Raw genomic sequence first — 27,220 nt, 5'->3', positions numbered from 1 at the left:
TCCACAGGAGGCTGCTTTATATTCTTTGCTGAAAGTGAATATTTTGATTGTACATGCCAGGCCCTCCTGAATAACACAAGTTTTACATTCGTCAGTGCCCCTTTTACTGTGACTTCATGTAGACCTCCAGCCACCATAGCCAGGGGTGGATCTTACCATTCAAGTGCCATTTACATCAGATATGGTGATTTGTTGTGCTCTTACATTCACTGGAAATAAACTGCCAGTTTAGCAGATTTCTACACTCACCCGAGCTAGGAAGTTTTTTCAGAATGTTTAACTTAAGTCTCCTTGCTGCAGTTTAAGCCCATTAATTCTTGTCTTTAGTGGTTAAGGAGAACAGTTTATCACCCTCCTCTTTATAACCACCTTTTTACGTGCTTGTCTTCTCCAGACTACACAAACCCAATTTTTTCAATCTTTCCTTGGAGGTCATGTTTCTAGACTTTTAATCACTTTTGTTGCTCTTCTCTGGACTTTCTCCAATTTGTCTACATCTTTCCTGAAATGTGGCGCCCAGAACTGGACACAATATTCCCGTTGAGGCCTAATCAGCACGGAGTAGAGCAGAAGAATTGGTTCTTGTGTCTTGCTACAACACTCCTGCTAATACGGCCCAGAATAATGTTCCCTCTTTTGCAATAGTGTTACACAGTTGACTCATATTTAGCTTGTGATCCACTATAACCCCAGATCTCTTTCCTCACTTCCTAGGCAGTCATTTCCCATTTTGTATTGGTTTCCCCACAGAGCTAATGCAAATATAAATAGCAGGAAAGCTGCCGTGGCATAAGCCGTGCTGAGTACAAACCCGACTGAAACTGGTGGGTATGTACTTGGCCTGGCTCAGCTGTGCCTCCACTGCTGCTACCGTTGCTATGCTACTATTTATATTTGTGCTAGCTTGATGAGCGCTAGTGTGAATATGTGTACATAAGCAGTGGAATCACACATTGTAAGGGAGGCGTAGCCACTGTGGTGGTGTATTTGAGATCTAGACAGACCTTGATGTGCATGAAATAGATGGACATTTGTGCTGAGAGCGGGGGCTTGGTGCCTAGTCAACTATACTTTCCTTAAAACAGTTGAAATCTCCTTTGGCTGTTTCTGTAGAATCTATTGCCATAGCCAAACATGGTAAGTTTAAATCTGCACAGTGTTGTCCAAGAGCACTTCAAACTGAAGTGTGGGGAGAGTCTCGTACACTTGCGGAGTGAAAAAACTAGTTCAGATTTTGTCTGGCACCTCCTCCTAGTAACTCTAGGGATTAGTTCACAAGGTCAACGCCCCCTTCTGCCGTTTGCATGCTGTCATCCGGTCTGCAGCTCCTCTCTTGTCTCAGGAACTGCAGCACTCTCTTCATGACTCAGCCCTCCAGCTAGGTCACTCAGCATTTCCCCCCATTTCAGGGTACAGTCCTATTCTCTGTCACTCCCACAGTGACCCAGGAAGTCTTCCCGTTTACTTACCCGCTGGTCTATGCTATGTGGCTGGTAGCAGAACCCGGCCTCGCTGACTACTCCAGGTTTCAATCCAGGGATCCTACACCTTGCAGTTCTATGCTTTCCTTTCCCATCCCTCACTTCTCCTTCCCTGGACTGCTTCCTACCACTCCTGGTTCCTCTCCTTGCTCTGGGTGGACCAGCTCCAAACCCTCTTCCCAGGGAGTGACTGCCCTTTCCCAGCAGTAGCTCTGGTCTGTTGCCAGCTTTCTGGATTTTTGGCTTAAAGGTTCCTGCTGTTCATAGCTGTTGTCCTGGCCAAAGGAGAAAGAGCTGGTCCCTGGGATAGTCAGGACCTAGCTGGCTAGTGGAGAGCTTCACCTTGAACTGCATCTTGGTATTGGATGTTGTCATCCTGGGCCGGCCTGTCCCTGTGTTTTGCATAGCTGGTGGAGACATTTCTTTACGAGCACAACAGGGAGGGGGGAGATGCAACACTGAGCTGTCAGTCCCTTCTGTTAGCACCACAAGGCGTTCAGTTGTAGGGGGTCATGTATAGCTTCCTCTGGCTGAGCTTCTCACTGGCAAAAATGGGGTCCAGTGAGCTCCAGGGGAAATAACCAACTCTGAAATGAGTTCTGTCACTCCAAGGGCACTCTTTATCTTATTGAGAATAGTCCACAACGGAACAAGCAATTTGAAGTTAAACCTGCTTTGATTCTCTGGGTACGTCTTCGCTACCCGCCGTATCGGCGGATAGCAATCGATTTATCCAGGATCGATATATCGCGTCTTGTTAAGATGCGATATATGAATCCCCGAACATGCTCACCGTCGATTCCGGAACTCCACCAGAGCGAGCGGCGGTAGCGCAGTCGACGGGAGAGCCGCGGCCATCGATCCCGCGCTGTGCACGCTATTCGTGTAGCTGAAGTTGCGTATCTTGGATCGATCCCCCCTCCCAGTGTAGGCCAGCCCTCTGCCTTGCAAAAAGCTGCTGGCAGATGAGTATCTGCTCCATCTCATGCCTTTCATGTGAAGTATCTATCTTGGTCTCTTCTCTTAATTTTTAAACGAAGAAACCAAGAAGTCTCAGGGAATCTGTAAATACTCATAGACTTTAAGGTCAGAAGGGACCATTGTGATCATCCTACTCTGACCTCCTGCACATTGCAGGCCACAGAACCTCACCCACCCACTTCTGTAATTGTTCTCTTAACCTCTGGCTGAGTTACTGAAGTCATCGTTTAACAACTTCAAATGACAGAGTCCACCATTTACTCTAGTTCAGGGGTTCTCAAACTTCATTACACCGTGACCCCGTTCTGACAACAAAAAATACTACATGACCCCAGGAGGGTGGACCGAAGCCTGAGTCGGCCCAAGCCCCGCTGCCCTTGGTGGGGTAAAGCCAAAGTCCGAGCCCCGCTGCCCTGGGCAGGGGGCTAAAGCCCAAGGGCTTCAGCCCCAGGTGAGAGGCCTGTAATCTGAGCCTCACCATCAGGACTGAAACCTTTGGGCTTTAGCTTTGGCCCCCGGTGATGGGGTTTGGGCTGTCCCTGGGAATGGTTCAGCAGTTCTTGGTGTCGGTGGCCCTGGGGTCAGCCACATTGGCCCTTGCAGAAGTCACAGAGGTCATGGAAAGTCATGGAATCTGTGACTTCCGCGACCTCCGTGACAAACACGGAGCTGTATCCATCACCAGCTGATGGGGATATTTGCTGCCAGCGGTCGCAGATCGGTGACATACTATTGGCGGTAGTCCCACCATACCATCCCCTCCATATACTTATCAAGTTCAGTGTTAAAGCCAATTAGGGGTTTTGCCCCCACTGCTCCCCTTGGAAGGCTGTTCCAGAATGTCACTCGTCTGATGGTTAGAAACCTTCATCTAATTTCAAGCCTAAACTTGTTGATAGCCAGTTTATATCCTTTTGTTCCTGTGTCCACTTGGTGCTTAATTTAAATAACTCCTCTCCCCCTGATTGCTCTCTAATGTATTTATAGAGAGCAATCATCTCTCCCCTCAGCCTGTGGGTAGGAGGCTTTGATCAGGCATCTGCTTCTGCATTCTGCTGCTGGTGTCTGATGTTTTCAGGTCAGAAAGCTCATTTGTTCAGATCTGTACAAATCCCCTGTAAATCAACCTGGTAGTGTCTGTGTATCTGCAAGGATCAGTGTTATGGTTTGCAAATGGAGGTGGTTTATTCTCAAAATTGTGCCCTGAAGTAAAAGGACCAGGAACTATCTTTAAAAATGTGCTCCATCAACAGCTTTGTTCTGCTCTAGGTCCTTGGTGCAAAGCACACTTTCTGTTCTCATAATGAGGACTGTCTGGTCTTCTGCCAACTGAAATTAAGTATTAATCATTTGTAATCTATTCTTTCTAGGTGCTGAAAAGGGAATGAATGTAAAACCCCTCAGAGAACTCCACTTTAGTCCAGAATCTCACCAGAGAACCAGGCATCAAAGCTCACTTTAACGACTGAGTGGCTCAACTGTAATTTTGAGAACAGGAAAAGAACACCCCTATACATTTTAACAAGCCCTGAATATCTTTACAGTAACTGGATTCCCTAGTGTTGGGGGTACTCCTGACACCAAGGAATTTCAGTCTCAGCTCCTTCCCATGCTTTAGTTTTTTTGGGGGTGGGCTCATCACTCTGTTGTTTTCTATTAATATATCTTTTCTCTGTGATGAGTGAAGCTGTTAAACAGTGTGCCATGTGCTAATGAGATGCATGCTGCAAAGTTCTCTCAGAAGTGCCATGTATGAATCTATTTACTATATCAGTCCTCTGTGTTGACAAGTTCTGTTTCCCAATTAGACAAGAGTGAATTTCACTAGAGTGAAATAGCTTTTTCTTTCAACTTACAATATTTTTCCTCGAATGGAAATGATACAGTTCCTTGAACTGATTGTACAAACTGTGACAGGATGGGATACAGCTGTCAAATTATGAACTCCAGTTTGTATTGTGTTGAACACAAACCTAACTGTACCTGAGGACAGCCTGTAGTAAGTCCTGCATTCCAGACAGTGCCCAGCTCAGACATCAGTAAGGACTATCACTAAGAGCCATCAAGACCACAGTCTGGCACCTCCCATAGGATAATGTTTTTTTATACAGAGGCCAGCAGGTGGGGCAAGCATAACAAGAGGGGGTGTGTGTGGAGGAGGAGGCAGTGCTGGAGCACATGCACAGAAGAGTGACCCTACTTAAAAGTAGGGTTCTGCTTGGTGCGCGGGGGTGGGGGCGAACCATCACAATATACAAGGACTTGCCAGAGAAAGGGGATGAAAGGGACCCTACCCAGCTGGAAACATGGTGACATCTTGGACTCTCAGGAAGGGTGAGATCAGACTAGAGGAGGGAGCATTTCAGGACTTTGTTTTCAATAGAAGGGACCACTGTGATGATTTTTGACTTCCTGTATAAAACAGAAGAACTGTAAATCGAGTGCTTCAACAGTAAAGTCAGTGTGGTTAAGAAATTCCTTTGTTAAGCTGTGTTCCTTACTTTCTTGCCATGTTGTTCCTTGAATGGTTAAAATAGAATCCCAGAGTGCCCACAGCCTAGATGGAACTTTGGGGGAGCAAGAGCTAAGTTGGGAGGTCTCAGACACTGATTTTAGGGCCCAGGATGGCTGGATGAAGGTGTTCCAGGTCCCAAGGAAAGGTGTGAGAGACAAGTGTGCCAGAGGGCTCTAAAGCTAGAAACTGTGACCAGCTTCCACTCAGATCCAGCTTGCTTGGATACACATGATCCCCAGCGATTGAGTCCACTTGCAATGGACTGGTGACTGTACAGATGGATACTGGGCCAGGTTGTAACACAAACTATATATTCCCAGGGGGAAAAAAATCTGGTAAACTGAAATTAAGTCTGGGAACAATAATTTAAGGGTAAAATAATGTTGTTGTTACACAGTAAACAAAAGAATTCATAAACCACCAGATGAGTTAAAATCATGAACAGTTAAAAGTACAGTAGAACCTCAGAGTTACGAACACCTTGGGAACTCTGAAATGTTTGTAATTCTGAACACAAAGTTATGGTTGTTCTTTCAGAAGTTTGCAACTGAACATTGACTTTATACAACTTTGAAACTTTACTATGTAGAAGAAAAATGCTGTTTTCCCTTTATTTTTTTAGTACTTTACGTTTAATACAGTACTCTACTGTATTTGTGGTTTTTGTCTCTGCTGCTGCCTGATAGTGTACTTCCTGTTCCAAATGAGGTGTGTGGCTGACTGGTCAGTTCATAACTCTGGTGTTCATAACTCTGAAGTTCTACTGTTTAGAAACCATTGAGCTATCCTTCCCTGCGCTCCTCATTGAAAAACTGGAGAGGTTCAGAGAAGAACCACAAGGATGATTAAAGGATTAGAAAAATTGCCTTAGAGTGATAGATTCAAGGAGTTCAGTCTGTTTAGTTTAACAAAGAGAACATTGAGGGGTGACTTGATTAGTCTAAAAGTACCTGCAGGGGGGAACAAATGTTTGCTAGTTTGCTCTTCAGTTACTCCTAGTGGAATGTTGGGCCAAAAAAATAAAAATTCTGCGCACTATTTTAAAATTCTGCATATTTTATTTGTCAAAATAACACACAAAAATCACACCAGTTTCAATTATTTTTGTCATTTATTTCAAAATACCTGTCAGCAAGTATGTCTGTAACAATACAGACAAAAAAGATTCAGGAAATGTTTATTAACAAATATGACAAATAGATTCCTTACTAGGCATATTAACACAGAACTCTGACTAATAATTCATTTGAACTACTATACAGAACTGTATTTCCCACACCCCTCAGAAGCAGTGCAAAGGCTTGGGAGAGTCGGGGTAACAGAGGAGCTGAAGGAGAGGGAAATAAATTGCTGGGAAGGAGACTGGCTGTGAACTTGGAGGGCTGTTGGGTATGAGTGGGAGAAGTATGGAACAGGTTTTTGGGGGGGGGCAGGGAGGGATTGTTCGGGAGTTTCCCCCATGCAGACTCTGGCTGACCCCTAGTTTCTCCCATTCAGTCAGGCACATCTGCCCTGTCCCCATGTGTTTCTGTGCCCTCACCCAGCCACTCCCCTGTCCTTATGTAGCTCTGCACCCCTCACCCATCACCATGTGTCTCTGTGCCCTCACCCAGCCACTCCCCCTATCCTTATGTCTCCCCCTGCCCCCATGTTTCTCTGTGCCCTCACCCAGCCTGTCCCTATGGAGCTCTGCCCCTGACCCTATGTGTCTCTGAATCTCCCTTCCCCCGTGGCCCTGTGCCTCCACTCCCATTCAGCCCTGCCCCAGTCTGTCCTCCCCCACTAGTCCTTATGAGCCCCTGTCTGAACCCCCTCCCCCCCAGCACCCCATAGCCCCGGTCGCCTGACGTGGCCTGACAAGCACCACCAAGGCAGCTCTCTCTCTTCCCTCGCTGGTGGGGAGCTGCAACTTTATTCTATCACCACAGTGTCCACTGGTGGCCAAAAGGCAGAACTGCAGCAACGTTTTGACAAGCTTTTTTCTGCGCAAAAAATTAGAAGTCTGCGGGTCTCATTAAATATGCAGTGGCGCAGAATTCCCCCAGGAGTGTTCAGTGTAGCAGAGAAAGGTCTAACATAGTCCAGTGGCTGGAAGTTGAAGCTAGACAAATTCAGACTGGAAGTAAGGTGTTAATGGTGAGAGGAATTAACCACTGGAATGATTTACAAATGGTCGTGTGGTCGTGGTTGATTCTCCATCACTGACAATTTTGAAATCAAGATTGGATGTTTTTCTAAAAGATCTCTTCTAGGAGTTATTTTGGAGAAGGTCTCTGGCCTGTATTCTACAGGAGGCCAGACTAGATGATCACAGTGGTCCCTTCTGGTCTTGGAATCTATAAATAAAGGAGTCTCAACCCAAGACCTGTGAACTGACTCATGACCTTTCTATTGGGTGACAGAGAGTCATGAGCAACTGGTGCTCCCTTGTCCAAAATAGCCAATACCTCATTCAAGGAGGAAATCTTCCCTTCCTCCTTAAACACACAATAGTCGGACAAACACTGAAGAAACCCAGAAGATACATTGGTTCTAGTGCTCTGTGTAAAATCTCCCATTCCTAAGCAAGTTCACAGAGAAGCTAGCCAAATGCCAACTACAAGCTCACCTAATTGAAGCTAATATCCTAGATTGGATCTGGATTCAGGTCAGGACATGGCATTGAAACCGCTTTAGTGGCACTGATGGAAGATCTTCTGCTGTCAGTGTATAGAAGGCAGACGTCCATTCTCATCTCCCTGGATCTTTCTTTAGCATTGGCCATGAAATACCCAAGAGAGGTGGTGGGGTGCAGGGTAATGGTTTGAATCCATCCTGGAGGGGTGCTTCCAACAAATAGTGGTGGGGAACTGCACCTTCACTATGAGACCCCCTCACCTGGATCAATTTTCTTTCCAGTACTTATCAAGATCTATATGCAGCCACTAGATGAACTAGTCAGATAAGTGCCAGCAATATGTAGATGACACACAGATTGACCTATCTTTCACCATGTATGACCGAACCACTACCTAGATGCCCAGTGCTTGGATGAGATCAGCTCATGGATGAAGAACAGCTGGTTGATGTAGAACCTGAGCAAGACAGGTTATGCTGGTGGGTAGAGGAAAGTGCACTGAAGAGCTTGCAGTCTTGTGTTGAAGATTAATGCCCACAATTGGTCAATTCAGTCCATATATTGCTGGATTTCTCACTGACGCTGAACTCTCACATAATATGCATGCATGAGTAATGCTTTCTATCTCTGGTTGGTGAGGAACCTGTCCTACATTATGGCAGATGATGACTTGGCCTCAGTTATTCATGCCTTTGTCACCATCTGTCTAGACTATAGTAATGCTACATACCTGATTGTGAAGGAATCAACCCTTAAGAAACTCCTATTAGTGCAGAATGCTGAAGCACATCTCCTCGGCAACACCAGCTCCCGCAAGCACATCACACCTGTCCTCTACTCTCTGTGCTGGCTTCCCTAGAATATCTTGTTCAAGGTCTTGGTCCTTATCTTCAGGGCACTCCATTTCCTGAGTCCAGCATATATAAAAGGTCACCTAAAGCTCTGGGGTGAGTACTGGTCAACAGCTCCACTTGGGCACAGTGGAATTTCCTAGCATGAGGGTAAAGCCCATCTGTGCAGAAGATGGAGCTTTTGGGGGGAGGGAGTCTGTGGAATGAACTCCCAAATGAAGGACCATCACAAACCTCACTTCCTTCCATGCCAACTGCCAGGAACACTTCTTGGACCTGCTTTCTCTAATGCAAGCACTCTGTGTACATTTAAAACATGCACAAAACCCTACCAAAACAGGCTGCTCCACTGCACACGCAATTCTGCTACTGGAGAGAGATTGAGAGAGAATGAACCATGCGTGACAGGGGGCTGGACTAAATTGGTGGCGCTCAACCTTTCCAGACTACTATACCCCTTTCAGGAGTCTGATTTGTCTGGCATACCCCAAGTTAAAAATGGGGTAAAAATCAGACATAGAAATACAAAAGTGTCACAGCGCACTTTTACTGAAACATTGCTTACTTTCTCATTTTTATCATATAATTTTAAAATAAATTAATTGGAATATAAATATTGTACTTAACATTTTAGTGTATAGTATATAGAGCAGTATAAATAAGTCATGGTCTGTATGAAATTTTAGTTTGTACTGACTTCGCTAGTGCTTTTGATGTAGCCTGTTATAAAACTAGGCAAATTTCTAGATGATATTTAGAGTCATACCTCTGGGTGAGAACCACTGGACTAGATGACCTATTGAGGTCCCTCCCAGTCCTACACTCCTATGATTCTATATATCCCTTAATACTTTTGCAGTGATGATACTAAAGTAGCTGAAAGGTTTATAAAGGTGCCTTAAACCAGTATAGCAATTCCTGTTTGGGAAGGAAAATAAACGATACCAGTTTTGGGCACCTTTATAATGCATCAACACTAGGGGATTATGTTTCTAAATCGAATTTGCAGATAGACTTGCTTTCTATTTTCTTCCTTTAAGTTGGCTACGGACACTTTAAATCCTTTAAGTGTGGCCATTGGCACAGACCCCCATGTTAAAGATGGCAGACCTGTTACCTCCTCCAGTCCATCTCCCTGGGGCCACCGCAGGATATAGCTCCTTTCTAAAGTGCTTTTCACTCACTACAGCTCCTTTGGATGGCAGGTGAGTTGTTGCTCCTATTTAAGGGCTGGCCTGCTCACAGATTTGCACTGACCGAACTGAATTGGTTCCCCAAAACTTGTAGTTAGGTGCAGATTTTTGTGGATGCTCTTACTTTGAAATAAAAGTGGCTAGTGTCTGCACTGATATTTGCACCAAAATAACTATCAGTTTTAATTTGCATCTTTTGTTATTTCAGTACAAGTTTGTGTCGATCAACCCTTACTGCGGCCTGTAGAGGTCAAGTAAGTTGCTCATGGTCACACTGTGAATCCCTGAAAGATCCAGGAATAGAACCCAGGAGTCCTGGGTCATTCAGTACTACCCCCAAATAGATATTTTTATTAAAGATCCTTACTACTGGACTAGAAATCTCACATGCCAGTTCTTCAGTTCCAGTCCTATGCTCTAACCACCAAGAAAAGTCTTCTGAATGGATGAATTGTGAGGGGGTGACGGCAGCATCTCACTCCTGCAGTTAGGAGCAGCTTGCTGCCTCCTGTTGCTCCAGCTCCCCTCTCAACCCAGTCCCAGTGCAGCACCTCAGCCCCTCTCCTCTCCTCCCCACCTGCATGTGCTCAGCTCTGAGGCACTCCAAAAGCCTGTGCAACCGGCCCTACAACCTCTTCAAAATGTGCTGCCCTGAAGCTGATGTGTGGAGGGAGGTCTTTCCCATGATACCCCTCACTCCCTGCACCCAAGATTCAGCTGTGAATTCTTACCATGACCCCAATCCCACATCCTTTTGCAACAGCAAAGGATTGTGGGATGTGGATTAGTCCTGAAAGAAACCATGAGTGGAACTTGGATCCTGGGTGAGAAAAGGTGAGAACCACTGTACTAGACAGTGCTTCCTCCCTCCCTGTTTCCATTGTGTGCACCAAAGACTTGTTATGTAGCCTGAAAGTCTAAAGAGACTGCTTCTCCACAAACTGTCGCTGTGTGCTAGGACTGATGTAGCAATGAGGAGTGGGCACGTTCCCTTGGATGTGTACAGTGACCTGATTATTAACTGAGGAGGAAATTGGTTTAGTGCTTGGAGAATCACTTGGTAATGGCTGTTATTACTGTTGTTGGAGCAGGTTTTATTCCAGTGGGAGTTTCTCTAAAGGGTACTGCATCTTAGTGAATGAGTTATTGTAATGGACTCTGCTACTGCAATTTGCCTCTAGGGCACTAATGACTTTGAAGCTATATGGATTTTGTTTTTATCTGTAAAAAGAGACCAGCATATGATGCATATAAACATCTAAGAGAACCTTAGAGGGTTAACTGCTCTGTATCATTTTCAAAAGGGTATCTGGGAAAAATATAGCTTGTGGCAGGCTAAGATCCCCAGAGATACTCCAGGCTGCCTGGATTTACTGCTGAACTGTCTCAGCAGATGGAATTTTTCATCATGTGACCTTTGTGTTCCTGCAGGTGTTTACAAACTGCTGCTGTAACTGAACAAGGATTTTGTACGGTGAGTGAAACAAAACCTTAGATCTGTCAGTGTGTTCTAGGTGCATATTCCTGGCCTTTTAAAATGAGACACACAATAACTACCAGTTTGGCTCTTTTCTCAAAGGATTCCTGTAGGTTTGTAGCTGGGGCACTGGAACAAGGCCAGGGCCAGGCCAAACCCAATGCAAAATAAGAATGTTTCAGCTCTGAAATTCTGCCACATGTGTTATCCACCATTTGAGTTATAGACCTGATAAGGACTCTCAGAATGTGACTGTGAAAATATGGGGGATGTTTTGAATAAGGAATACATAGTGACTAAATTATCCAGCATGCTGATCAGACTAGCATGTGGAATAATAGTCACAGAAACCCATTAGCCTTGTATTTAACAGCAACCAGATGCAAGGCTGTATTAGCCAGTAGGTTAGAATACTAAGCCAGAGATGATACTTTTATTGTATAAAAAGCATTTCTCTTGCCCCACTTGGGAAAAGACTGTTGTGACTCATTTGGAGCTGCTCTGTAATTTATGAATATTGTGTATTGGCTTGGCTATTGTGCTGGTTTCTGTCTACCAGGTGTGTTGGTAACAACAAGGGCCTGGTTCAGTATCTAGGGTTTCCTCTTAGCATTACAAACACAATTGGCTTGAGCCCCTCTCCTCCTCCTCCTCCCTCCCCCGGAACTCGAGGAAAACCAAACACCAGATCTGGGTATTTCTAAGAGGCAGTACTTCCCCACTTGCAAGCACTAAGTCTGTGTATGAAAAAAAGAATTTTTTTATTAAGAGGAGAGGGAACCCAGTATTAACTTGGGAAAACATCACAGTGATGCAAAAGTATGCAAACGTTAAGTAAAACGCCCATCCCACAATATCTTGGGCAGTAGTGCTTTGCATTAGTTTCTCCCACTGCGATGTGAAAGTCACAAGACTCCATAAGTGTGTTTGGGTGGGTTCACCTGGAGGGGGGAGGGCACAGCTGAGTGATGCCTCTGCCTTCATCTGTGATGCCGTGTTCTGAGATTCCACCACCTAGCTCAGTCCTTAGTGATTTCACTGGCTAGTGGGGAACCTCACTGCTGCTGCCTCTTCTGCATTGCCTTTCTCTGCAACACCGAGAAACAAGGACTCTCAAGTCCAGTCAGCTGTCTTTAAACACTGGAGGGGGAGGGTCAAATGGCAACTAAGAAAACAGAGTCTGTGCCACTGGGTTAGGAGCATCTGTCCCAATCCCCACCCCAACTTTCACTTGGATTTGGCATCACTGCCTCCCGCTTAGCAAGTGAGATTGAGGTAGGGTGACTGTCCCCCCCACTTAGGGCCAATTAAGTACAATTCTGCTGCCCTTTAGTCATACAGTAAGGATAACAATATTTCACTGTCCCTGCAGCCAAGACTTACATGAATTTTAACCCAAAACGACCATAATTATGACTCTGGCAAAGCAGGTATGCCTGCTGATCACTGAGGGAAAGTAGGTGTCTCTCTGCAAATATGGTCTGCTCTTGAGGTCTTTCCCCCCCTGTTCACAAGTAGGTGGCAGGGGAGAGCTCATTCAGACAACTGTCTTACACTGTATTGGCTTAACTCAACTGGAATTAGTCTGGAAAAACAGGCATGAGGGAAAAGGATGGCTCAAGATTAGAGCTGTCTGGGAATTTTCACCAAAACTGTTTGCCAAAAAAAGTGCCAATTTCTTGAAACTGAAACTGTTTGCAGGAACATACCAGGTTCGCCAGAACTTGTTGAAAGAGTTTCTCAAGCCCAGGATGGAATTTCTAGTCAGAGAGTGAGATAGTTGGGCACTCTGTGAAAGGTTTCAGTTTCATCTTGGTACAGAAAATTTCTGAATTCTAATATTCACAGGACGGGAACACTGTTTCCCACCCAGCTCCACCCAAGGAAGCCAGCTCTTAGTATGTGCCAAACCTCCTCTCCAGCCACCCTACACAATTGGTTTGGAGCAGGACAGGAAAAAGCCTGTGAACACAAAGACAAAAGAAACCTGGCAAAATTGAAGAGGGGTGGTAATTCTTTGGGGGAAGCAGACTGAGACACAGGTCCCAGCCAGGGTATCTGGGGATACTAGGCTAGGTCACCGTCCCAGGACGGTAGGGTTATAGGTAGAATAGACATATGTAGACTATTTTAAATTCCCTTTTCTTCTCTAAAAAGTTTTGCTCCTACTACTTAAAAAACCCCACAACTCTTAAGAAGGCTGCTGACTGTACGTTATTGATCACAGACTCCTGAAGGGAAGAAGGTGTCTGAACTCAGACAGACATGTGGGATGAGAATGGTTGGTACACGGGGCCTAGTCTAAGAGTGGGAGAATTGTAGAATTCCACCCTGCCAAAGGTAAAGGCCTGAAGCCTGACATTTCATAGATTCTATGGCCAGAAGGGACTGTTCTTACCATCTAGTCTAACGTCCAGCATAACGCAGGTCAGAGAACTTCCCCAAAATAATTCCTAGAGCACATCTTGGAAAACTATCCAATCTTGATTTAAAAACTGTCATTGATGTAGAATCCACCACAACCCTCATTAAATTGTTTCCAATGGTTACTCAGTCTTACTGTTAAAAATTTATGCCTCATTTTCAGTCTGAATTTGTCTAGCTTCAACTTCCAGCCACTGTAACATATTAGACCTTTCTCTAGTAGACTGAAGAACCCATTATTAAATATTTGATCCCTCTATAGATATTTTTAGACTGTAATGAAATCATCCCTTAACCTTCTCTTTGTTAAACTAAATAGATTAAGCTCCCTGAGTTTATCACTCTAAGGCATGTTTTCTAATCCTTTAATCATTCTTGTGGCTCTTCTTCACACCCTCTCCAATTTATCACCATCCTTGAATTGTGGGCACCAGAACTGGACAGACTATTCCAGCAGGGGTCACACCAGTGCCAAATACAGAGGTAAAAAGAACCTCTCTACTGCTACATGAGATTCCCCTGTTTGTGCATCCCAGGATTGGACACAGTGTCATCACATAGGGAGCTCACGTTCAACTGATTATCCACCATGACCCCCAGATCTTTTTCAGAGTCCCTGCTTCCCAGGATAGAGCCCTTATCCTATAACCATGGCCTACATTCTTTATTCCTGGATGAATACATTTGCATTTAGCTGTATGCAAACACACATTGTTTGCTTGTGTCCATTGTACAGAGTGATCCAGATTGCTCTGAATCACTGACCTGTCCTCTTCCTTATTTACCACTCTCCCTATTTTTGTCATCTGCAAACTTTATCAGTGATGATTTTGTTTTCTTCCAGGTCATTGATAAAACTGTTAAATAGCATAGGACCAAGAACCGGTCGCTGTGAGACTCCATAGGATGACAATTTCCTGTTTATAATTACATTTTGAGACCTATCAGCTAGTCAGTTGTAAATCTATTTAATGTGTGCCATGTTCATTTGATATCTTTCTAGTTTTTTAAATCTAAATGTTGTGTTGTACCAAGTCAAACGCCTTACAGAATCATATAATCATGGAAGTGTAGCATTGGAAGGGACCTCAGTATGTCATCTAGTCCAGTCCCCTGCACTCAAGGCAGACTAAGTAATAACTAGACCATTCCTGACAGGTGCTTGCCTAATCTGTTCTTAAAAACCTCCAAATTATGCAGATTCCACAATCTCCCTAGGCAGTTTCTTCCCGTGCTTAACTACCCTGACAGTTAGGAAGTTTTTCCTAATGTCCAACCTAAACCTCTCTTGCTGCAATTTATACTCCTGGGGGAATTCTGCATAATTATGCAATGCAGAATTTGTGTAGAATTAATGTTCTGTGCAGAATTTCCTTTTTCCCCACAGAATTGGCACTGCAGAGCTCCTGGCCACCATTAGGGGCCGCTGGGCCCTGCAGAGCCTGGCTCTCCAGCTCGCAAATAGAGAACACTGCCAGGGGGAGGGGGAGCTAGAGGGTTCCCGGCAGCTGCAGTTTGCAGACCGCCTTGAAGGAAAGAGGTGGCATTCAGGAAACTTCATACAAGCCAGGGACCCAGCGTCAGGCTGTTTCTCCCTGAGCTCTGGGGAGAAGGGATGCAGGTGTCCGGCTGGGGATGCCCCACACAGCTCCCTCCACCACTCCCAAATACCCCCTCCCAGTACACACACCCTTCCAGCACCCTCCAACTGAGGCCTCCCCCCCCCCCCCCCCCCTTCAGCTCCCCCTTCCCCTGACAGTGTCCTCTCTTTGGGAACTTCTATATGGTAACCCTATGGGAGCAGGGCGAAAAATTGACCATCGACTAAAAGACCAGAAGGGCAGAGCTTTCTCTCAAGATGTGCCCAGCTCGCATGTGTGACACAGCCAGACTGATAGCTCAACAATGAACAGAGAAACAGAAACTGGGTTGTCGTAGGGGTTTCTTTAACTCTCCTCTCCTGGAGAAATATACTTTGTTGTCTGTATTGTTACTTGCTGACAGGCATTTTGAAATAAATTACCAAAATAATTGGAACTGGTGTGATATATTGCTTTATTTTGGCAAATAAAATATGCAGAATTTTGCAGAATTTTAAAATGTTGTGTGAAGAATTTTTAATTTTTTTTGGCCCAGAAATCCCCAGGTGAAAATTTAAGCCCATTGCTTTTTGTCCTATCCTCAGAGGTTAAGGAGAACAGTTTTTCACCCTCCTCCTTATAGCAACCTTTTACGCACCGTACTTGAAAACTGTTATCATGTCCCCCCCAAGTTTGTTTGTCTTCTCCAGACTAAACAAACCCAATTTTTTCAATCTTTCCTCATGGGTTGTCATTTTCTAGACCTTTAATAATTTTTTGTTGCTTTTCTCTGGATTTTCTCCAGTTTGTCCCTGTCTGTGTCCTGAAATGTGGTGCCCAGAACTGGATACAATACTCTAGTTGAGGCCTTACCAGCACGGAGTAGAGCGGAAGAATTACCTCTCGTGTCTTGCTTACAACACTCCTGCTGATATATCCCAGAATGATGTTTGCTTTTTTTTTTTTTTTTTTTTTTTTTTTTTTTTTTTTGCAACAGTGTTACACTGTTGACTCATATTTAGCTTGTGATCCACTGTGACCCCCAGATCCCTTTCTGCAATACTCCTTCCTAGGCAGTCATTTTCCATTTTTTATGGGAAGTCTAGATACATTATGTCAGCACCATTACTTTTATCAACCAAACTTCTATTCAGTATTGTTGTAGCCATGTCAATCCCAGGATATTAAAGAGAGAAGGTTAGGGTCATATTGTTTACTGTACCCACTTTTGTGACCAGAAGAAGAGCTCTAGATAAGCTTGAAACCATGTCTCTCTGACCAAGAGAAGTTGGTCCAATCAAAGATATTACCTCACCCACTTTGACTCAACCAAACTCGTCAAACTAACTTTCTTTTTCTATGAGACTACAAGATATATTTTCCATAAATCCATGTTGATTTGCATTAAGTACATTACTCTCCTTTAATTCTCTACTGAGTCCAGTATCAGTTGCTCCATTATCTTGCCTGGCCTCTATGTCAGGCAGGCAAGCCTATAATTACCTGGGTCATTCCATTTACCCTTATTAAACATTGGCATAATGGTATCTTTCTTTCAGTCCTCTAGAACTTCCCCAGTGTTCCAAGGCTTATTGAAAATCAATATTAATGGTCCAGGAAGCTCCTCAGCCATCTCTTTTAAAACTGCTGGAAGCAAGTTTATTGCACCTGCTAATTTAAAAATGTCTAACTTCAGTAGCTTCTGTGTAACAAACTGGTGAAATGGCAAGAGTGTTATCACCATATGGGGAGACTGTGTAATGTGTATTTTCCCCAGATACAGAATAGAAATATTTATTGAACACTTCTGCATTGTTATTGATAATTCTACCATTTTCCTCTAGTAATGGAACAATGCTATTGTCAGGGTTCCTTTTGTTCCTCATATATCTAAATAACTCTGTCTTATGTTATTAACGCTGCTGGCCATAGATTTCTCCTTGTGTCCCTTTGTTTCTCTAATCATTTTTCTACAATTCTTATCTTCTGATTTATATTCATTACTATCAACTTTCCCTTTCTTCCATTTGTTATATTTTATTTTTTACAGCTGCCTTAACGTCCCCTCTCAACCAGGATGTTTTTTTTTTTGTTTTGTTTTTTAAACCAGCACAGCCTTCTTCCATGGTTGTGGGATTGAGGCTTTTTGTGCATCTAGTAAGGTGATCTTAAATAATTCTCAATTATCATTCACATTTTTCTGATTAAATTCTTCCTCCCAGCTGATTTGGCTTGCAACTGTTTTCAGCTTTGTAAAATTGGCCCTATTAAAGCATCAAGTATATTTATTCCTGATCTGCACTTTTTTCCTGCCTGCATACTAAAAATGTGGTCAAGTTATGATCACTTGTACCTAAGCTACCATTAGTTTTTAGTTCTACGATCAGTTCCTTTCTATCTGTTAGGACAAGGCCTAATAAAGAGTTCCCCTGTGTTGCCTGAAATACTTTTTGAATTAGGAAATTGTCACCTATAATGTTTAGAAATTCCAAGGCTGTGTTAGTACTAGCAGTATCAGACCTCCAGCATATGTCACTCAAATTTAAGTCCTTCATGGTCACTCTGCTTTTTTTCCCTACACATAAGGAGCAGCCATCCTGTTCCTCAGTGAGATTTGGGGGTCTGTAGCAGACACCAACTAATACCCTATCTTGTGCTTTATCTGTTAGGACTTTGATCCATAAGCATTTAAAGAAACAGGTAATGGTATTCTTGATATGGAGTGCTACTTCCCCTCCCCTTTTGCCCACTCAATCCTTCCTAAATATGCTATAACCATTGATCTTTAACATTCCAATAGTGCAAGTCATCCAGCCAGGTTTCAGAAATACCAACTAGGTCGAATTTATGCTAATAAATGAATAATTCCAGTTCCTCTTGTTTGTTACCCAGGCTCCTAGCATAGGTGTATAGGCAGTTCAATAATTTCTTCTTTTCATGTCCTTTGGTTCCTTGATTCACAGCCCATGACTTGCTCATGACTTTTACTATATACCCCTAACTAAAACTTGGGCGGGGGCTATAGGTGCTCTGGGAGGGCAGTCCGGTGGCGCTGCGAGTGCTGGGGGAGGAGTGCTGGCGGGGGTGAGGGGAGGCAGGCGGTGGTGCTCAGCCCAGGACCCGTGCTGGGAGGGGGTTGGCAGTGGCATGTGGCCAGAGACCCCCACTGGTGCTGGGAGGGGGGAGCCAGGTGGCGGCGCACAGTCCTGGACCTCCACTGGTGCTGGGAGGGGGGGCCTGGTAGTGGGCGCATGGCCCGGGACCCGTGCTGGTGCGGATTGGCAGGTTCCCTACCCGGCTCCGACCGGCATATCCCTGCAGCTCCTAGGAGGAGGGGCGGCCGGGGGGCTCTGTGCACTGCTCCCGCCACAAGCGCTGGCTCTGCAGCTCCCTTTGTCTGGGAATTGCACCATTCATGATTTTATAGACCTCTATTATATTCCCCCCCACCCTTAGTCATTTCTTTTCCAAGCTGTATAATCCTAGTCTTTTTAAGTTCTCCTCAGATGTAAGCTGTTCCATACCCTTAATAATTTTTGTTGCCCTTCGCTGTATTTTTTCCAACTCTAATATATTTTTGTGTATAACAATGTATAACAATGTTCTGTCGTGATTAGAGTTTTTCAATTCTCTCTCAGAATGCTGACAATTTGACTTGTGTGCCAAGGAACTGGAAATATGGTAGAATATGCTGTCATCATTGCTGGTTCAACACCAAAAATGTAGGGGCTAGGGAATGAAGAGGGAGTAGCAAACTTGGTAGAGTGTTTAGACATTGAAAGAGAAATTTGGACCCTTACCTCCATAGCTGAAAGGTTACTGTTAACCTGCATGTATAAATATAGGACTTGGGCTGGCCTGTACAGATGGCTAATGACAGCTCAAGAAGAATTAGTGAAGAACTGAGGAAAAAGCAGAGGGCAGCAAGGATAATAAAGGGTCTCCAGGGCTATAAATGAGGGTTTTATTACTTGGAAAGAGGAATGTGCCAAGATTAAGGTGCGCATAATCAAAGGGGTCTAGAGGAGCTGTATGCACAGCTATTGGAAAGAAGTGGCTCAAACACAGGAGGTTGGACTAGGGTTACCATACGTCCGGATTTTCCCGGACATGTCCGGCTTTTGGGGGCTCAAATCCCCGTCCGGGGGGAAATCCCCAAAAGCCGGGCATGTCCGGGAAAATCGGGAGGGAGGGAGGGAGGGCTCGGTGGTGCTCGGCCGGGGCCTCTTTGGCTGGGGTCGGCGGGGCCGGGGGCATGGTGCCGGGCCGGGGGCGCGGTGCCGGGCCGGGGTCCAGGAGCCGGGCGCGCGGTGCCGGGCCGGGGTCGCCGGGCCGGGAGGGCGCGGTGCCGGGCCGGGGTCCAGAGTCGCAGGGCCGGGCTGGGCCGGGAGCCGGGGTCGCGGTGCCGAGCCGGGGGGGGCGCGGTGCTGGGCCGGGGTCCAGGCCGGGGTCCAGAGTCGCGGGGCCGGGAGCCGGGGGGTGTGCCGGGCCGCCGGGGGGTGCGCTGGGCCGCCGGGGGCCGGCGGTGCTGGGCGGGCCGGGGGCCCGGGGTGCTCGGCCGGGGGCCGGGGACCGGCAGTGCTGGGCGGGCCGGGGATGGTCGGCTGGGGGCCGGGCCCGGGGTGCTCGGCCGGGGGCCAGCAGTGCTGGGCGGGCCGGGGGTGCTCGGCCAGGGGCCGGGCCCGGGGCCGGCACCCCAGGGCCCGAGCTGACCCAGGCTGGAAACGCCGGGGGGGCTAGCCTGGGCCGCGCCTCCTCCCCCCACACTCCCCCTTACCTGCTTCAGGCTTCCCGCGAATCAAATGTTCGCGGGAATCAAATGTTCGCGGGAAGCAGGGGAGGGGGCGGAGACTTTGGGAAGGGGCGGAGTTGGGGCGGGGGCGGGGGCGGGGCCCCGTGGAGTGTTCTCCTTTTGGAGGCACAAAATATGGTAACCCTAGGTTGGACAAAGGCAGGCAGTGTGCAGGAGAAACATTTTTCTGCAGAAGATAATTGAGGAAGGGCCTCTCCAAGGCTGCAGCAGTGTGAATGCTGAGTAAATGTCCAGGATGCAAGGAAATGAGCAGGCTTCTGAGCATCTTGCTCAGTCTGCAAACCCTAGTTTTGACCTTGTGTCCCATCTCCCATTCCCAGATCCCCTTTGGAAGGAACTTCCTTCTTGGCCTCTCATATCCATAAGAATTGCTTATTCAAGTCTGTAAGGGAGAGTAAGCAGCCCTTTGGAAGACTAACCCAGTTTGTTACAGCTTTAAACCTACACGCTCTCTGGAGAACAGGCTTCCAACGCGCACAGTCTCTGCTAGGCTGACAGTCAGAGACAAGTAGTGCTGTAGCTGTGTTGGTCCCAGGATATGAGAGACACGGTAGGTGAGGGAATATCTTTTACTGAGAGAAGTATACATTTTCCCAGGTGTATTCTTTACATGTTTTGCACCGTAGCTTAATAACTGTATTAAAGAATTGTCCCTGTGAGAGATGTGACAAGTCTAATGTAATTTGTAAAGGCAGGAGTGTGACAAGTCATGGAGCTGATAAATTAGAAGCTCTGGAATGGTTATGATGAATGTAGAGGGACTTGCAGCAGCAGAGCACAAAGTTTTGTTGCACAGTGGCTGACTCTGGAAAGTAATTATCCCCTTTCTCCCAGGTGGTGTGTGGGAGATTCTGTTTCCATGATATATGAGAATGTTAAAGCAGGTACATTGCAAGAGGCTAGTGAGTGTTTCAGGCCTCTGATTCTGAGTGAGGAACAGCACTCTGAGGGCTTGTCTGCACAGAAACTGGAGTTAAAATAACCGACAGGGTTGTCATTCGCACCTTCAGCTATCCTGGTGCTGTTCTGTGGGTGTACACACTTCTTTCACAATAAGAGCACTCTATTTTGGTATAATTTAAATGAAAATTTTACCTGTCTATTTAGGGCACTCTTATTCTGAAATAGCATGTACATACATGCATGATTTCAGCTCCTGTTTCCACATAAGCAAGCCCTCAGTGGGAGCATTGTTAATGCTCTGGCGGGATAATGGGGCTTCCACTTATTATCAGCAGCGAGGATCTGATTTACTGAGGGCTTGTTTGAATTTGAGGATTTCTGCAAGAGGGTATTTGCACTCTTGCATCCCCTGTACCTCTAGGACTTTCCTGTCCCCTACTCAGGGCTCCAGGCCCCTTGTCAATTATGTATCCACCAGGTGACTTTGTCTTTATGCTTCTGTAGCCCATTTCCGGAGAGTGCAGATCTATCCAAGTCTCCAAGAAGCCTTTGGGAAGGAAAAACTGGTTTAGGAGGAGTTTCCTGAGAGTGTCATCTGTGTGCAAATGCAAGTGTAGAGAGCATTTGCCCAGGATACTGTACTGAGCCATATAAAGAGAAATGCCTGTGTAGATCATTCCATATGAAACTGTTGTTTCAGCTGCACCCTGCCTTCTGCAGAGCTCTTCCTTTTCACTTGAGTGTTTCTCACACTTTTGGACACTTCTCCTTGCTGTCATATTTTGAATGAACGCTAAGGTTAATGTTATAACCCGGCAGAGTGGAAATGGCATTGCTCTTGAAGGACCCACCGGGTCTGCCTGCCTCTTCAGTTGCAGGCAGGCGATACTAGACCCCACTACCCTTTGAGGAGATGATCTGTACGGTTCTCAGCCTGCCGCATACTAAACGATGGGCCTTGGGAAGCCTGCTGCCCAGCGTGAATATGTTTAAAGTTGTGAAGCACTGGATTAGTCTTCCAAAGAGCTGCTGGCTGGCTCATAAACTTTAATGCTAGGCAGTGGTAACAATAGGAGAGTAGGAAGTGAACTGTTACCAGGCTAACATGAGTGTTTTGTTGTTGTTAATCACCGGTATTGCAGTAGGACCTAGCATCTGAAATTGGGGGGAAGCTAGGTGCTGTATGTGAGAGCCCAGAAAGCTACAAGCTACATCGACAAGACCAAGACGGGGGGAGTATTATCTGCATTTTACAGGCGACACTAGTCTCTCTCCAAGTTGTTCCTGAGCCTTTCACTGCTCCACCAGCAAGTCAGAGCAGCCATCAGATGTGGCTTCCCACCCCAGATGCAGCCTTCTGGTGCGTTTTCAGTTGGAGGAACCCAAGCAAATAAGTGTTCGGGCTGTGCATGGCTTTGGTTGTGTAGGAGACTCTGGGAAGACACCTCTTCATGGCCTGTGGCACCCGGTAGAACTCTTGCCTCAAGCGTCCACTCTGCACCAGCCGCACTCCTTGTCTGTGTGGCAGCCAATCTAGGCCAGGCAGGAGGACTGTGAGTCCAACGGTAATGAGGTTTCCAAGGTGGCATTAAAGCCTTTTGCCTGGCCAGCTGCCAGAGCAGTACTCTAAGGAGTCGGACCGCGGTGGGGTGGAGCATTCTGCTGAATGGGAGAGAGCTTCCAAGGGTCCTGTCAGCATTCCCTTCCTGCAAGTTGTGACAATGCGGTTCTGGCGGAACCCAACTGAGAGTGCCAACTCAGGACAAATTGCTCAAATAGGGCAGTTACAGCCCAAGGCTGGGTTTTTTCCCACCTCTAAGGCAAACCAAACCAGCCAGACTAGGAGGACTTCGGTCTCACCCCACTGGCTAACCGCAAGTCTCACAAGCAATCTCCTTAGACACTCCAGTTTCCCAGTATTCCCACCAGTGCCACTCGTTATGGGGACAAATGGTTATGAAAACCAATACCCCAGTAAAAGAAAAAGGTTCTCCTGATCCCAAAGGACCAAGCCCCAGACCCAGGTCAATATACAAATCAGATCTTACCCACAAATCACGCTGTTGCCAATCCTTTAGAATCTAAAATCTAAAGGTTTATTCATAAAAGGAAAAAGATAGAGATGAGAGTTAGAATTGGTTAAATGGAATCAATTACATACAGTAATGGCAAAGTTCTTGGTTCAGGCTTGCAGCAGCGATGAAATAAACTGCAGGTTCAAATCAAGTCTCTGGAATACATCCCCCGCTGGGATGGGTCCTCAGTCCTTTGTTCAAAGCTTCAGCTTGTAGCAAAGTTCCTCCAGAGGTATGAAGCAGGATTGAAGACCTGATGGAGATGAGGCATCAGCCTTATATAGTCTTTTCCAGGTGTAAGAACACCTCTTTGTTCTTACTGTGGAAAATTACAGCAAAATGGAGTCTGGAGTCACATGGGCCAGTCCCTGCATACTTTGCTGAGTTACAAGGCATATCTGCCTTCTCTCAATGGGTCCATTGTATAGCTGATGGTCCTTAATGGGCCATCAAGCAGGCTAGGCAGAGCTAACACCAGTTTGTCTGGGATGTCACCCAGCAGCATAGCATAAGTTTGAAATACAGACAGTATAGAGCCAATATTCATAACTTCAACTACAAAAGTGATACACACATATAGACAGCATAATCATAACCAGTAAACCATAACCTTGTCTTAGACACCCCATTTGACCCCCTTTATACAAGATTTGCGTGCCACTACAGGACCTTGGTTGCAACAATGATCTATATGGTCCCAGATTATATCAATAACGTCACACAAGTGCCTGGCCCAAAGGACATTCTCCTTCAGAGGAGAGTAAGCCAGCTGCAGGAGGTAAACTCTCCTGATATAAGGGGCAGTCTGTCACCTTCTGCTGTCAGCTCAAAACCCGTTCAGCTCCTGTAACCTTCACCCACGCACACTCTGGCTCTGCTTTCAGATCATCAGCAGCTGGAGAGTGTAAAATCCTGGGGGAAGGACCCTCTATTCTGTTGCAGGATGGAAGTGTGTGTGTGTGGGGGGGGGGGGTGATCAGATTTGTGTACAATCTAATTTTTCTTGATCTTGTGCTCTACATACTTCCTTCCCAGAATTTCAGCTAGCAGGGTGTGGCCTGCAGTGCATCTGCTGATAGTCCAGCCCCTCTCTTCATTATCCGGGCTGCCTGGATAAGAGCTAATCCTTCCTTAGGCAGGACTGATGAGAACATAGAGGATTTTTGCGCTTTGTGAGAGTGTTCCAACCACTTGTGTTGTGGGGGAGTGCCCTGGACAGGATTAATAGGGCAGCAGGAGGAGAGTGGGGCAATGGATTTTCTTAATGCAGCTCTGCAGAGAGATTAAGCTGGAATAAAATCATTCTGGCTCTGTGCTGATTTGTGTCTTGTCTCTATTGTTGCTAGGGCATTAGCTCTGGGAGGAGGGAGAGCAGTATGCTGACATTATGAGAATGACCTGCCAGACTGTCTGTGTCTTGCAGAGCAGCTTCTGGCTAGGAGTTGCTTCCTCTCATGTTGAGGTTAAATTCAGAATAAAAATCACAGCTCATCCCCAATTCCCTAGTAGCAATTGGGAGGAGATGCATTCCCCTGTTAGTTCTTTTAACATAGGTATTGTTTTAACCGTATATCATACGTGGGCGAGTGGGAAATGGCAGAACCATTGTGAGGACTTGAGGCCTTGTCTACGCTACAGAGTTTGGCGACAAAAGTCAGCTTTCGTCAACGCAACAGTGGCGGTGTACACACTACAGTTCTCCTTCTGCCAACAAAACTCTCCTGCTTTGCCGACAAAATAAAACTACCTTGACAAGAGGCATAGAGCTTTTTGCAGCAAAGTCATATCGATAAAGTGTCAGTGTAGACACTGCGTTTGCTTATGTCGCTGTAAATGGCCTCCAGGAGGTGTCCCACATTGCCAATCCTGATTGCTCTGGTCAGCAGTTTGAACTCCACTGCCCTACACCCAGGTACACAGGCATCCGCCCCTCCCCCTTTAAAGGCCTGGGAATTTTGAAATTCTACTTCCTGTTTGGTCAGTGTGGAGAGCTCACATTGCATCTTCCCAGCTGACCATGGCAGCTCCATGCAGCAAACACTCACCTGGTTGGAACACACCTAAGTTGTTGGATCTGCTGGACTGTGGGGAGAGGAGGCTGTGCAGTCCCAGTTTCACTCCAGCCATAGGAACTTCGATACCTGGTCAGATTTCTCATGGCATGTTGGATAAGGGCTACGAATGGGACACGCATCAGTGCCGTGCGAAGATAAAGGAGCTGAGGCAAGCGTACCAGAAGGCAAGGGAGTCAAACATCCCTCTGGTGCTGCGCTGAAGACCTGCTGCTTCTATTAGGAGATGGTCGCCATCATTGGCGGTGACCCCACATCCACCACCAAGAGCCCCATGGATACTTTGGCGGGGCTAGAGAAAGCGGACAGCAGACTAAACCCCAAGGATAAAGTCGTGGATAAAGCGGTCGAATTGGAGGAGGATGTGGAGCCATGGGAGGGCCCATCCGATGGTGCAGTGAGTCAAGACCTCTTTTCCACTCCGGAGGGGTCTAGCCAGTCCCAGCAGTCTGTTTCTGGCACGCATGATGCAGGAGAGGAGAGCTCTGGTAAGTGATCTTTTTGAGTTGATGCTGCTCAGTTATATGAAGTAGAGCTGTCCTTTGCTTTGTATATTCTAGAAGTGGGTGAAGGGATAGAAGTGTACAAGACTAGCTGCGTTTGAGTGTGCTCCACCTTCCCTTGTGCACCTAAGCAGTGTGGCGGAACAGTGTGTCAATGCACACTGAGATTTCAGGGGAATCCTCCAGAGAGATCTACAGGAAACTTTCCTGCAGGTACTCACCAATCCTCTGCCAAAGATTCCTTGGCAGAGCTGCTTGCTTCCTTCCCCCGTTGTAGGAAACTTTCCTGCACCAATCGGCAGTCATTTGTACAGGGACTAAAGCAGCTCACAGGCGAACAGTATAGGGACCTGGTCTGAAGCCGCATGCATGCAGGAGATGCACCCTTGCATCCTTGCTTACCCTCAGGAGTGAGATATCAGCTTCAATGACCCCTGCCTGTGGAAAATGGTGGCAGAATTTACAATAGTATCCCTAGTCGCCTGCAGTGATCCCCTTAAAAAACCTGCTAGACCCTGTGCCCCATCTTGAGCATCCCCCTCCCCGGGCTGAATTCATCATGTTTAGGGCGTTCACCCAGCTGTATGCTTGCCAAGGGACAGTGAGAAACTGATTCATATTTAAAAAGAGGTGCATCTTACTACAATAATTTGGTGCTGTTCGTGCACTAAAAATCATGCTTCTGTTTATTATTTCTTGTGTTTCTGCAGATGTGGCCTTCAGGGGAACCCCCTACACACCAGCGGAGTGCTTCCACCAGATAAGGAAGCAACCAAGGAGGAGCAAGGAGGACATGTTTCAAGAGGTGCTCCAATCCTCAGAAGCCGAAAAACAGGAATGCAGGGTGTGGAGAGAGACTTTAAAATAAAATTATAATACAGACAGGACAGAAAGGAGAGCTAGGAGTGAATTTGAATGGGCCAGGAGCAGCTGATAAAAGTGATGGAGGAGCATATGGAGATGTTGAAGTCTCTAATCACACTGCAGGCTGAATTCATACGTGCTTGGCCCCCCTCTGCAGCCAATACAGAACTGCTTTCCATGCCCTCACCAAACTCCCCGCACACATTCCTTGCAACTTCCCAGCCCTTCTCAGTACCCCGTTCACTACACCCTTTCAGACAGCTTTCAAAATGATCGCTGGACTTAACACAGCTACCAGAACATACACTGCCCTTCGTTGTTATCTCCCTCCCCACCAAGCTTTTTGTGTGTGTTGTTAATTGGTATTTAATAAAAACATACTCTCTGAAAGATAGCCAATCTTTGTTTGTCTCCTACACACGGGTTGCTGCTGGAATTAATACACAGTTGCAATTTGATCATTTGCTGACTACAAATCACAGTCAGGAATCATTAACATTTTCATGCAAGGCAGCAGGTTAACAAAGCATGGCAGAGTGCGGCATAGAAAGAGACATTACTGGTGCACATTGTCAAAATGTTGCCTCAAAGCCTCCCTGATTCGAATAGCTCCCTGTTGTGCCCCTCTAGTAGCCCTGGTATCAGGCAATCGGCCTCCATGCTCCACCCCAGGGGAAACTTTTCACCCTTAGCCTCCTGCCAAAGGCACGTTATACCATCTTTCTGCACCTGCTCAGCCTATAGTTGAAGCGCTTCTTGCTGCTGTCCAGATTTCCTATGTAAGGCTTCATGAGCCATGGAAATAAGGGGTACGCTGGGACTCCCTGGATTGCTATGGGCATTTCAACATCCCCCATTGGAATCTTCTGGT

At 46.2% G+C, this 27,220-nt stretch overlaps 1 protein-coding gene across 12 annotated transcripts in view; it reads left to right on the top strand.

Annotated features, from left to right (window-relative positions):
• The window catches only part of NDRG3 (NDRG family member 3), a 106,670-nt gene that overhangs the window by 33,972 nt on the left and 45,478 nt on the right, over positions 1-27,220 (top strand). For 4 of the 12 annotated variants that reach the window (XM_005295447.5, XM_005295448.5, XM_065566611.1 and 1 more), the window contains exon 2: positions 11,070-11,112. The exons of 4 other annotated variants lie outside the window; for them this stretch is intronic. The gene's annotated coding sequence lies outside the window, so the exon portion shown is untranslated. Of the gene's footprint in view, positions 1-9,484; positions 9,651-9,846; positions 9,893-11,069; positions 11,113-27,220 lie in introns of those variants that run through there. 4 more of the 12 variants (XM_065566612.1, XM_065566608.1, XM_065566609.1 and 1 more) reach the window with 3 other exon arrangements.

This window comes from Chrysemys picta, chromosome 13 (assembly GCF_011386835.1).
Source record: "Chrysemys picta bellii isolate R12L10 chromosome 13, ASM1138683v2, whole genome shotgun sequence".
In the NCBI taxonomy this organism is placed as follows: Eukaryota; Metazoa; Chordata; order Testudines; family Emydidae; genus Chrysemys; species Chrysemys picta.
This window is presented reverse-complemented; position numbering and strand designations above follow the sequence as displayed.